Source organism: Mesoplodon mirus (genome assembly GCF_964341445.2).
Source record: "Mesoplodon mirus genome assembly, chromosome: 8".
Taxonomy (NCBI): Eukaryota; Metazoa; Chordata; class Mammalia; order Artiodactyla; family Ziphiidae; genus Mesoplodon; species Mesoplodon mirus.
In genome coordinates this window covers 76,023,445-76,033,389 of record NC_138984.1, presented here as the reverse complement: position 1 = coordinate 76,033,389, position 9,945 = coordinate 76,023,445, and positions in this window count along the sequence as shown.

The window sequence follows — 9,945 nt, the reverse complement described above, 5'->3', positions numbered from 1 at the left end:
AATACTTTGCATAAATGTTCATAACAGCACTACTCACAATAGCCAAAAGATGGAAACAGGCCAAATATTCATCAACAGATGAATGGATAAACAAATTGTGGTATACACATACAATGGAATATTATTCAGCCATAAAAAGGGATGAAGTACTGATACATGCTACAATGTAGATGAACCACAAAAACATGTTTAGTGCAAGAAGCCAGGCAAAAAAGGTCACATGGTGTATAAATCTGTTTATATGAAATATCCAGAATTGGCAAATCCATAGAAACAGAAAGCAGACTGCTGATTGCCAGGGGCTGGGAGGAGAGGGGAACGGGGAGTAATTGCTTAATGGGTAATTTTCTGAATTAATTTCCAGGTAGCACACAGTGTGTTGTGTTCCTTTGAACTTTCTACATATGTTACTGTGGCAGTCAGACTCCAAGATGCCACTCATGATCCCCACTCCTTGTACTCACATTCTTGTCACGTTGTAACTAATAGAATGTGGCAGAATTAGAATTGATAGTATGTCACTTCTGAGATTTAGGTTATAATAGACACTACAGCCTCTACCTTGGTTGAGTTTCTCTCTCTCTTTCTCTCTCTCTCTCTATACACATGCACACACACACACATACACACTATATATGTATATACAGCTGTCATGTCATTAGCAGAGCAGTCTTATACAAAGGCTCACATTGAGAGGAACTGAGGATGCCTGCCAATAGCCATAAGTGAGCTTGGAAGTGGATCCTCCAGCCCTTGACCTTCAGGCAACTACAGTCCCAGTAGACATCTAAATCTTATGAGAGACCCTGAGTCAGAATCATCCAGCTAAGCCACTCCCAAATTACCGACCCTCAGAAATCGTGTGAAATAATGATTGTATGCTGTTTAAGTTGCTAAAGTTGGGATAATTTGTTAAGCAGCAATATATAACAAATATATACAATGATTAAATTCAGCAGTAACCATGGCAATTATTTGGAACTTACACCAACAGAAAATTTTTTTCAGGGAGGAGTGTTTTTATCACTAATATCACACTCCCTTATTGCCTGCACCCAGAATGCACAGCTCTCATTGCTCTTATACATCCTGCCTCTAGATTAAGCCATTGTCATATCTTTCCTGGAATAACTGGAGTACCTGATTCTAATCTCCCCCCTTGCCATTGAATCTATCTACCATACTGATGACACTGTAATCTTTCTAATCGTAAATCTGACCTTGTAACTCAGATTACAACTCAGACTCTGTAAAACCCCTTAATAACTCCCTTATACCGGCAGAATAAAGCCCAAGTGATTTACTAGTTCATGTTGCCTATGCAAGAAATATTGGAAATGTCCACGTATTGCAGACTAGTATTCTAATAAGGTTGTCATGATCTAGTCCCCACATAGCCTTTCCAGCTTCAATACTTACTCACCTCTGCATGTACTTGGAATTTAAGTCATAACGAAAGATTTGTAGTTCTCCAACACTTTTGCATATACCAATATTTTGTCTAGAATTTTCCAATTCTCCTTCAACTCTACTCTTGCTTCATTCCACTTGTATCCCTATTTACTTGGTGAATTTTTTTTTTCTTCACAAACTATAGCTAAAAGTGTCTCTTCTTAAAAAAGCTTCACTGGGGATTCCCTGGTGGCACAGTGGTTGAGAGTCCACCTGCCGATGCAGGGGACACGGGTTCGTGGCCCTGTCCGAGAAGATCCCACATGCCGCGGAGCAGCTGGGCCCGTGAGCCATGGCCGCTGAGCCTGTGTGTCTGGAGCCTGTGCTCTGCAACGGGAGAGGCCACAACAGTGAGAGGCCCGCGTACCAAAAAAAAAAAAGCCTCATTGGACATCCTCAGTCCAAATAAAGTGCTTCCTCCTTATTCAGGTTACCACACTCTATAGCAATCGTATGTTTACATGTCTGTTTTCACTACTAGACTGAGAACCACTTAAGGACAGGAGCTATATTCAGTTTGCCTTTAGTGCCATGTTGATTAACACAGTGTCAGGCTACCCAGGAGGCATGTGCTAAACAAAGGAATTAATGGACATTGAAAATTAAAGCAGCAACAGCAACAAAAACTATCCAGTATCACAAAACCCTAACTCACATGCTATTGTAATTTTTACACAAACATTTTCATATTTTTCTAGATAATAATTTTATATAAATTATCCATTTTTATTCCTAGCATTAGCACAGTTTAGTGTTCTGCATTTATTTTTCATTCTGGATACTTCTATTGCTATCTGTTCGAGTTCAGTAATCTTTTCTTCTTCATTGTCTAAGCTGCTGTTAATCTTTTCAAGTGCATTTTTCATCTCAGGCATTGTTTTTTGTAAATAAGTAGAGATCATAACTACAAGTTAAATATATAGCATAGTATGACTGTCAGCTAAAATCACCTTTTTCTTCCTTCCTTCCTTTCTTCCTTCTCTGTCATCCCATTAAAGAGAAATTTATCAGCATGAGTTCCTTTCAAGTTCACATGCAATTTAGTTCATCACGTTAATGTTTCTGGTGATGATGTTGGTGGCACTAGTGGTGGAACAGGTGGTGAGGGTGATGGTAGGGGTAGGAAAAGGAAGAGAGAGAGGAGAGAAAGGAGAAGCTGAGGGCGAAGATAAAGATGAGAGAAAGAAAGCGATCAAAGGGAGAGAGAAGGGAAGGAGGAAAGAAATATAAAGGAAACACAGTCTAAGTAAGAAGGTAGTACTGAACAATATTTAAAAACAGGGCTTTTATCATCAGCAGTCCTGGGGTTTTACCCTAGAATTTTAACTTACCATAAAGAACTACCTTAGTTAGGGCAATTACTGAATATCTCTGTCTATTTTTTTTAATATATAAAAGAATAGTAATTAATATTTCTATAGTGCTTATTTTGTGCCAGGCACTAGTTTAAATGCTTTATGGATATCAACTCATTTAATCCTCTCATAAACCTCATTTTACACTTTTCCAATCAGGGAGGGGAACAGCCAGCTTTAAACCTGGGCAGTCTGACTCTGGAGTCTGTGCCCTTACTAACAGCATCTACCTGGAAGGATATAAGTGAGGATCAAATGAGGTAACTTATGTGTGAGGTTTTTGTAAACTAAAAAGCAATCATGGGGAATTCTCTGGCGGTCTAGTGGTTAGGACTCCACGCTTTCACTGCTGAGGGAAGGTTCCATCCCTGGTCAGGGACCTGAAATCCCACAAGCCGCGCTGCGGCCAAAAATAAATAAATAAACAAAAAGTATGATGTTAAAATAATTTCAAAATAACTGTGATGGCAATGATGCTGATAAAATGTAGATAAGACTACAGGAAGTCTTAAGAACAAAAACAAAGTATTGCTAAAATTCAACTATAATTTAGATCCGGAAAATTTACAAGTGCTAAGGAAGCTAAAGATGATGCTTCCTTTATGTGTTTCCTTTCTTCCCCAGCTTTCTAATTCCACAGCACCATCAAACAAATAGAATTACCAGTGCCTTCCCCCTTGACTTGGCTGATCACCTATAATGCCACAGAACCCATACACTGGTAGATAAAAATTGATAGAATTTATAGTCTTAGGCTTCTATTTTTATCAAATATTTCTATGTGGTCTTGAAACACATATTATAGTTTTTCATTTCAGTACTGCATTGAAGAGTTTATGTATGTACAGACATATATGTATATACATATATAATATATATACACACTGTTTGGTTAAATCTTAGCTTTTAGGACATTGTACCATCTCATTTAAAATGCTTTTTTTAAAAAAAATCTCAAACACTGAAGAATTGAAACAACTAAATAGTTATCTTTAAAGTTGGGGGTTTTGAAAGAAAGAAAGAGAAAAAGAAAGAAAGAAAGGAAGGAAGGAAGGAAGGATAGAAGAAAAGAAGAAAGGAAGAAAGAAAGGAAGAAAGAAAAAGAAAGAAAGGAAGGAAGGAAGGGGCAATTAGGGAAAGGCAAAAATTCTCTCCTCTCACTCTTCTGATATCTCTTTAGAAGTTCTCTTATTGGTGAACACACTGGAAACATCCTCAATTAAAAAAGAGCCTTAAAGTATTAGGAGCACAGGCACCTTTTCTTGACCTCTTCTGATTATGAAATCATGAAATCACAGCCTACCTCATACAGGCATCTAAACATCTTGCTGCAAGGGTCAGGCTTTTTAAAAAGTGAAAATGCAGTTGAAAAGAAAACCCTTAGTTGACACATGCTTAATAACATGATTTTGTTTGACTTTGTAAAACATTTTAGAAAAATCATGTCATTAAATGATTTTTATCAAAAGCATTTTAAAAACAAGCAAGGCACAAAAATTAAAATCTATCTTTAGGAAATATTGGCCTCCACAAAATCCAAATTTCTAACCAATAGCAGCTTGAGGACTGCAGGCCTATTATGAAAGAAAACAGACCATAAAGTGAAAGAATTTTTTCCCCTTCACATTCAGCTGGCTTACTCCCTGAACTTTTGAACATTTTTAATTATTTGGGGCTTTAATATGATCAAAGGTTGTAATAATACTTATCAGCAGCCTGTTTACAAACACATTCATAGGACCAGCTAAGGAGTGCAAGTCATGGAACCTTGATTCTTCAAGAGCGGGGTCTATGTCTTGACTTGCCTCTAGGTGCCAGACCATTGCACACTGATGGTGCTCACTAAATGCTTACCTGATGAATTAATTAGTTATAAATTATTTCATTCACCTTTTTGTGGAGATGAGTCTCTGGGCTATGGTGATAAAGAGGTGAAACCTTATTTATAGAACACCCATCCCCAACACGGCTGACTGGGGGAATGTATGGCCTTGACGGTCAGCTGACTCCTTAGTTGCACCGTATTCTTAGATAGATAGCAGCATCCAACTCTGTGCATGACTTGCTAAATTTAGGACTAGTAGTCCACCACCATCAACACTATTAAATATTCACTGTAACTGAGTTCCTCAGCTGTGCCCAATTTTAGCCCTCATTAATATATTTATCAAATACACGTTTTAATTCATGTATACTTTTTGTCTATTTCACTTCTGGAAGGAATTTTTTCTGAAGTTTAGTACCTACTGGTTGAATACATGGGCTCCTTTTACTGATCTAAAATACACTGGGGCAAGGAAGGGGTGTGTAAGTGGTTGTTACACTGTCACTCTTGTAAATCACAAAATCACTGAATTTCTAAATTGGAAGGGACCTTTGAGCATTTAAAGAACATTTCTCCCCTCGAGTTCTGGAGGATGCCTCCAGTAAATTTGCATGTAAATTGGATAATTGGTGTTCGGAGGGAGGTTCAGACTGGGTGCCATGGGAGAGGCATTCAGTCCAACCTGGTGGTTGAAGGAAGCCATGACGGAGCTGGCTTAAGGAAAGGATAAGAGTAGACCAAGTGAAGAAAGGTAAAATGTGCTCCAGGCAGATGGATCAGAAAAACCCAAAGCTAGCTGGAGTTGTACAACAATTTGGTGAAGGTTAGGAGGAGCAGGTATGAAGGAGAGGAAAGAACTACAAGTCACAAGGAGAGAAATCAATATGGAAAAATGAGAAGGTCCAGTCAGAAAGGGAGTTTTGAGCTGTGATTTTTAAAAAAAAAAGTGAACTAAACAGCACTTCTCAAACTCTGGTGGAGGATAAGGGACACGTTCTGAGAATTTTTAAATTTGTGTTTCACCTTGATGGAAAAAATGTTAAAGTATATTGCAACTTATAAAGGTAACAAGATTTTAGTTTCTTAAGACAGGTCTCTACAAAATAAGGTTTGAGGATCAATACCTGAGAAACATCAGTGATGTATACATACCTTCCCTGAAGACTGTAAACAATTCCCTACTCATGACCAAACTTCATTGTACATTATAACCAATGGTTCCCTTTTATCTACACTATTATTTCTTAACCGTCTAAGAACTCTAACATATATGTCAGGCACACTTTCACCTTGCTAAAGCTATGTATGTGGCCATTCTGTTTTAAGTGTTTAATAAATGTATTACAGACATCACCTACTTACCTAGTGTGGAAGTAAATTCTCCAAGTTCTGCATGAAGTCTTTCTGATGAATCTAAATCCCATTCACTGATGCTCTAGCACAAGGGCTTTTCATAGCAAAATTTCTAATTTTATCCTTCAATTATTTCAATACTCTCAGATAGATGGCATTAGAACAAAGGCATTCATCAATGCTAATTTGTTTGGTCCACTTCTGATTAACTGTACTGATAGAAAAAGTTTACCTTTAGTTATAAGTGAAACCAGATTGGAGATCTTCGATGGGACAATGTGCGCCTCAAAGTCTTTAACTTGGGGTTGCTCCTACAGAGACACAACCCCTCACCTTTCACCTCATCCAATGTTCTTATGGATGACCCACTCTCATTATCATGTCTCCTCGAAGTGGTTTTCCCTGACTACTTAAAATTCCTATCCAGCTCCCACAAAGTTACTCTCCTCCCATTAGCATGTTGCGTTCTTCATAGAGTTTATCATAATTTATTATTGTTTTATCTTTGTCTCTCTCACTAGACTGTACACTCTATGCAGGCAAACACCAAGCCAACTATATCTCCAATGTCCTGCACATAGAGGATATTTCTTAAATGTTGGTGAAGCTATAAAGGTATAACTTCTCTTGGGGAAAACACCAATGGCTCATGCTTTCCTAAGGGTCATCTTGGCACAAATTTCATTAAGAATATTTCATGAGCTCCTTCTCCCACATGTAATGAGGATAAAAAACACATTTTAAGGAATTTGTTATTGAAAAAAATTTTAAGAGCAAGCTGATGTGGGTTTCTTAGAAAAATAGCTAATCCAGGTGAGGGCATGAGCTGTACAAGGACCCAGGACCATCTTACTATGCTAGAAAGCAAAAAAATCTATCAAAGACTCTTGGGGTCTGGTAAAAAAAAAAAAAAGCCACAAGAGACAATTTGAAGGGTTCCTCGTTAGCTGAAGATGGGACAGTTTGAGCATCAACAAGAATAATGATTGTGGTGGATTGGAACAAATCAAACATGTAAAATTCACAAGTTCAGGATGTTGTTACTTAAAGCTGGTTAGCTTTGGAGTTTCCTATGGCATCAACTCATTATTCTGAAACTTGGTAAATAGGGGGAAATTTATCCTGCTCTTCCTGTGCTAATTGTATTTCAAGTTAACCAAAGAACTGAAGAGAGAAAAATTCTTCTCCATAGACAATTTCCAACTAATAAGTAAAGAAGGAATGAAGAAGCTATGAAAACCACAATTTTGTAACCCCTAATGAAATAATGGATTGAGGTAAGTTATGAGTGACTATTTAAAACCATGGAAATTTTTAGGGGATAAATCAAACTGATACTACCTGAACTTCTGATCAATCTTAACATCACTAAAATGAGACAACCGTATATTATGTTTCTCTCTTGATGTGATGCGATGGACATCAATCACATCACCTATGTGTGTCCAGCACCATCTATGAAGTGTTCTTTGACAAAAACAGTGAACCAGCATGTAATAAACTTCTAGAACTAACCATCAACTTTAAATGACACCACGAGGTTGCAGTCAGCCATGTGGGAAATTCTATAGGACAAATGACTTGATTTCTTTAACAAATAAACATCAATTTAGAAAGTGAGTGGGGGTGAACGTTTATATATTAAAAGAGGCTTAAGAAATATCTCAAGCAAATTTAACATGTGGACATCGTTTCATCCTGATTTAAACAAATGAACTACAAAAAGCGATTTTTAGATAATTGGAGAAAAATGAACAAGAACTGGGTATTGATCTTAACAAATTGTCGTCAACTTTGTTAGAGGTGATCATGATATTGTGTTTTAAAAAGTTCTTCCTTGTTAGAGGTAGATATCAAAAGTGTTGCAGGTGAAATGATACAATGTTTGGGATTTGCTTTAAAACACTCCAGAAAAATTAAAATGTGTGTTTGTGTGTGTGTGAGAGAGAGAGAGAGAGTGAGGGAGAGAGAAACAAGGATGACAAAATGTTGATAAATTTTGGAGCTGGGTATTAGGAACAGAGGAAATCATTATTCTCTCTGCTTTGGTATATGTTTGAAAATGATCATGAATAAAATTAAAAGCTGAGTTTTGTTTTTAAAATGTTTTAGCATGAAATACAGCAAACATACAAAAGAGTCTTGGAACCATTTAAAGAAAAGTATTGAAATATATTTTTATATATCCACAACCCAGTGCAAAACATGGAACATTACCATCTCCACAAGCCCCCTTCCAACCCTCCGTGAACATCTCACTCTTCTTCTCCCTCAGAAATAAACCACTATTCCGAATTTTATGTTATAACCCTTTGTTTTTCTTATAGTTTTAAAACCATTACTCATGTAACTATTCTTACACAACATACTGTTAAGATTTTTTTTCTGTTTTTCAACTTCATGCAAATGGAATCATTCTTTATGTTGACTTGCTTCTTGCAACATCAAGTTTGAAATGATCCATGTTGCTGCTTTTACCTATAGTTTATTCATTTTCACTGCTGTAAAATGTTCCATTGTAGGCATATACCACAGCCTTTTTACCCATTCTACACTTGGTAGACATTTAAGTTATTTTCTGTATATTATGAACACTCCTGTACATTTCTCTTGGTACACAGATAGACGGAATTCTCTGAGGTAGATGCCGACAATTACGGTGCCATAGCATTCATGCAAATAAATTGGGGAATATCAAACTGTTTTCTAGGGTGGTGAATGTACCAATTTACATTTCCTCCAGTAAGCAGTGTTTTTGAGATTTTCCCCTTTTCTACATCTTCACCTACTCTTAATATTTTCAGAGTTCTTAACTTTTGCCAATCTGGTGAGTGTGAAATGGTATCTTATTATTATTTTAATTTACATTTCCTTTATTACTAATGAGTATGAGTATCTCTTCATGTGTTATAGGGACATTTGTGTTTCCTCCTCTCTGAAATACACATGTTTAATCTTTTACTCATGTTTTAACATGTTGTTTTTCTTTTTAAAATTGATTTCAGGGAGTTCTTTATATATTCTGTTAGCCTTTTGTAGTTATATGGATTACAAGTAACTATTTTGTGGCTTGCTTTTTCACTTTCTTTATAGAATCCTTTGATGAATCAGTGTTCTGAATTTTAATAGAGTCAAATTGATCAATCTTGTACTCTTGGTCACCTTATTAAAGAAATCTTTCCCTACTTCAATGCTATCAAGATATTTCCTATATTATCTCCTAACAGCTTTATAGTTTTGTTTTTTTACATCTAGGTCTTTGATTCATTTGAAATTCTTTCTTCCCCTTTTGTGAAGCAGGGCTCCAATTTCATTTTTTCCATATGGATAGCCAATTGACCCAGAATCATTTAGTGAAAAGCTCATGCTTTCTCCACTGCTCTGCAGTACCACCGCAGTCATAAATCAAGTGTCTACATAATTGTGGGTGTGCTTCTGGGCTCTGTAAAACAGACTGAATTTTCATCATCCAGAAAAAAGTAGAACAGTCTGAGTTTGGTAATTTCTTTTATCAACTCAGGCCTAGAACTCCTGAGATTGTTCTTAACTTGTTCTCTTCCTTCCGTCACTCCTGTAAACCATTCCTAGTCCTCCTAGGTTCTTATAACACAGGTTAGTTCACATGGTTCTCTTATCAAATGCATTCAAGAGTCCCACACTGAAACAGTATAAAGAATTATTTTTAGATCCCCTAGCTAGGCAATGGACCACCCCGACCTTCAGATTGACATTAACCTCAACAGGGCCCACCATACAGCAGAAGCTCAGCTATAGGATTTCACATGGGTTAACTGTTAATTTTTTAAAAAGAACGTGATTTGCCTCCTGGCATGTCCAAAATATTCTCATAGGAACTTACATTTGTTTTTTCAAATTGTATAACCTAGAAATTTGTCTAAATCATATAAAGATGATAAAGGTTTCATTTCACTATTGCATTATTTTAAAGTATCTTACTAA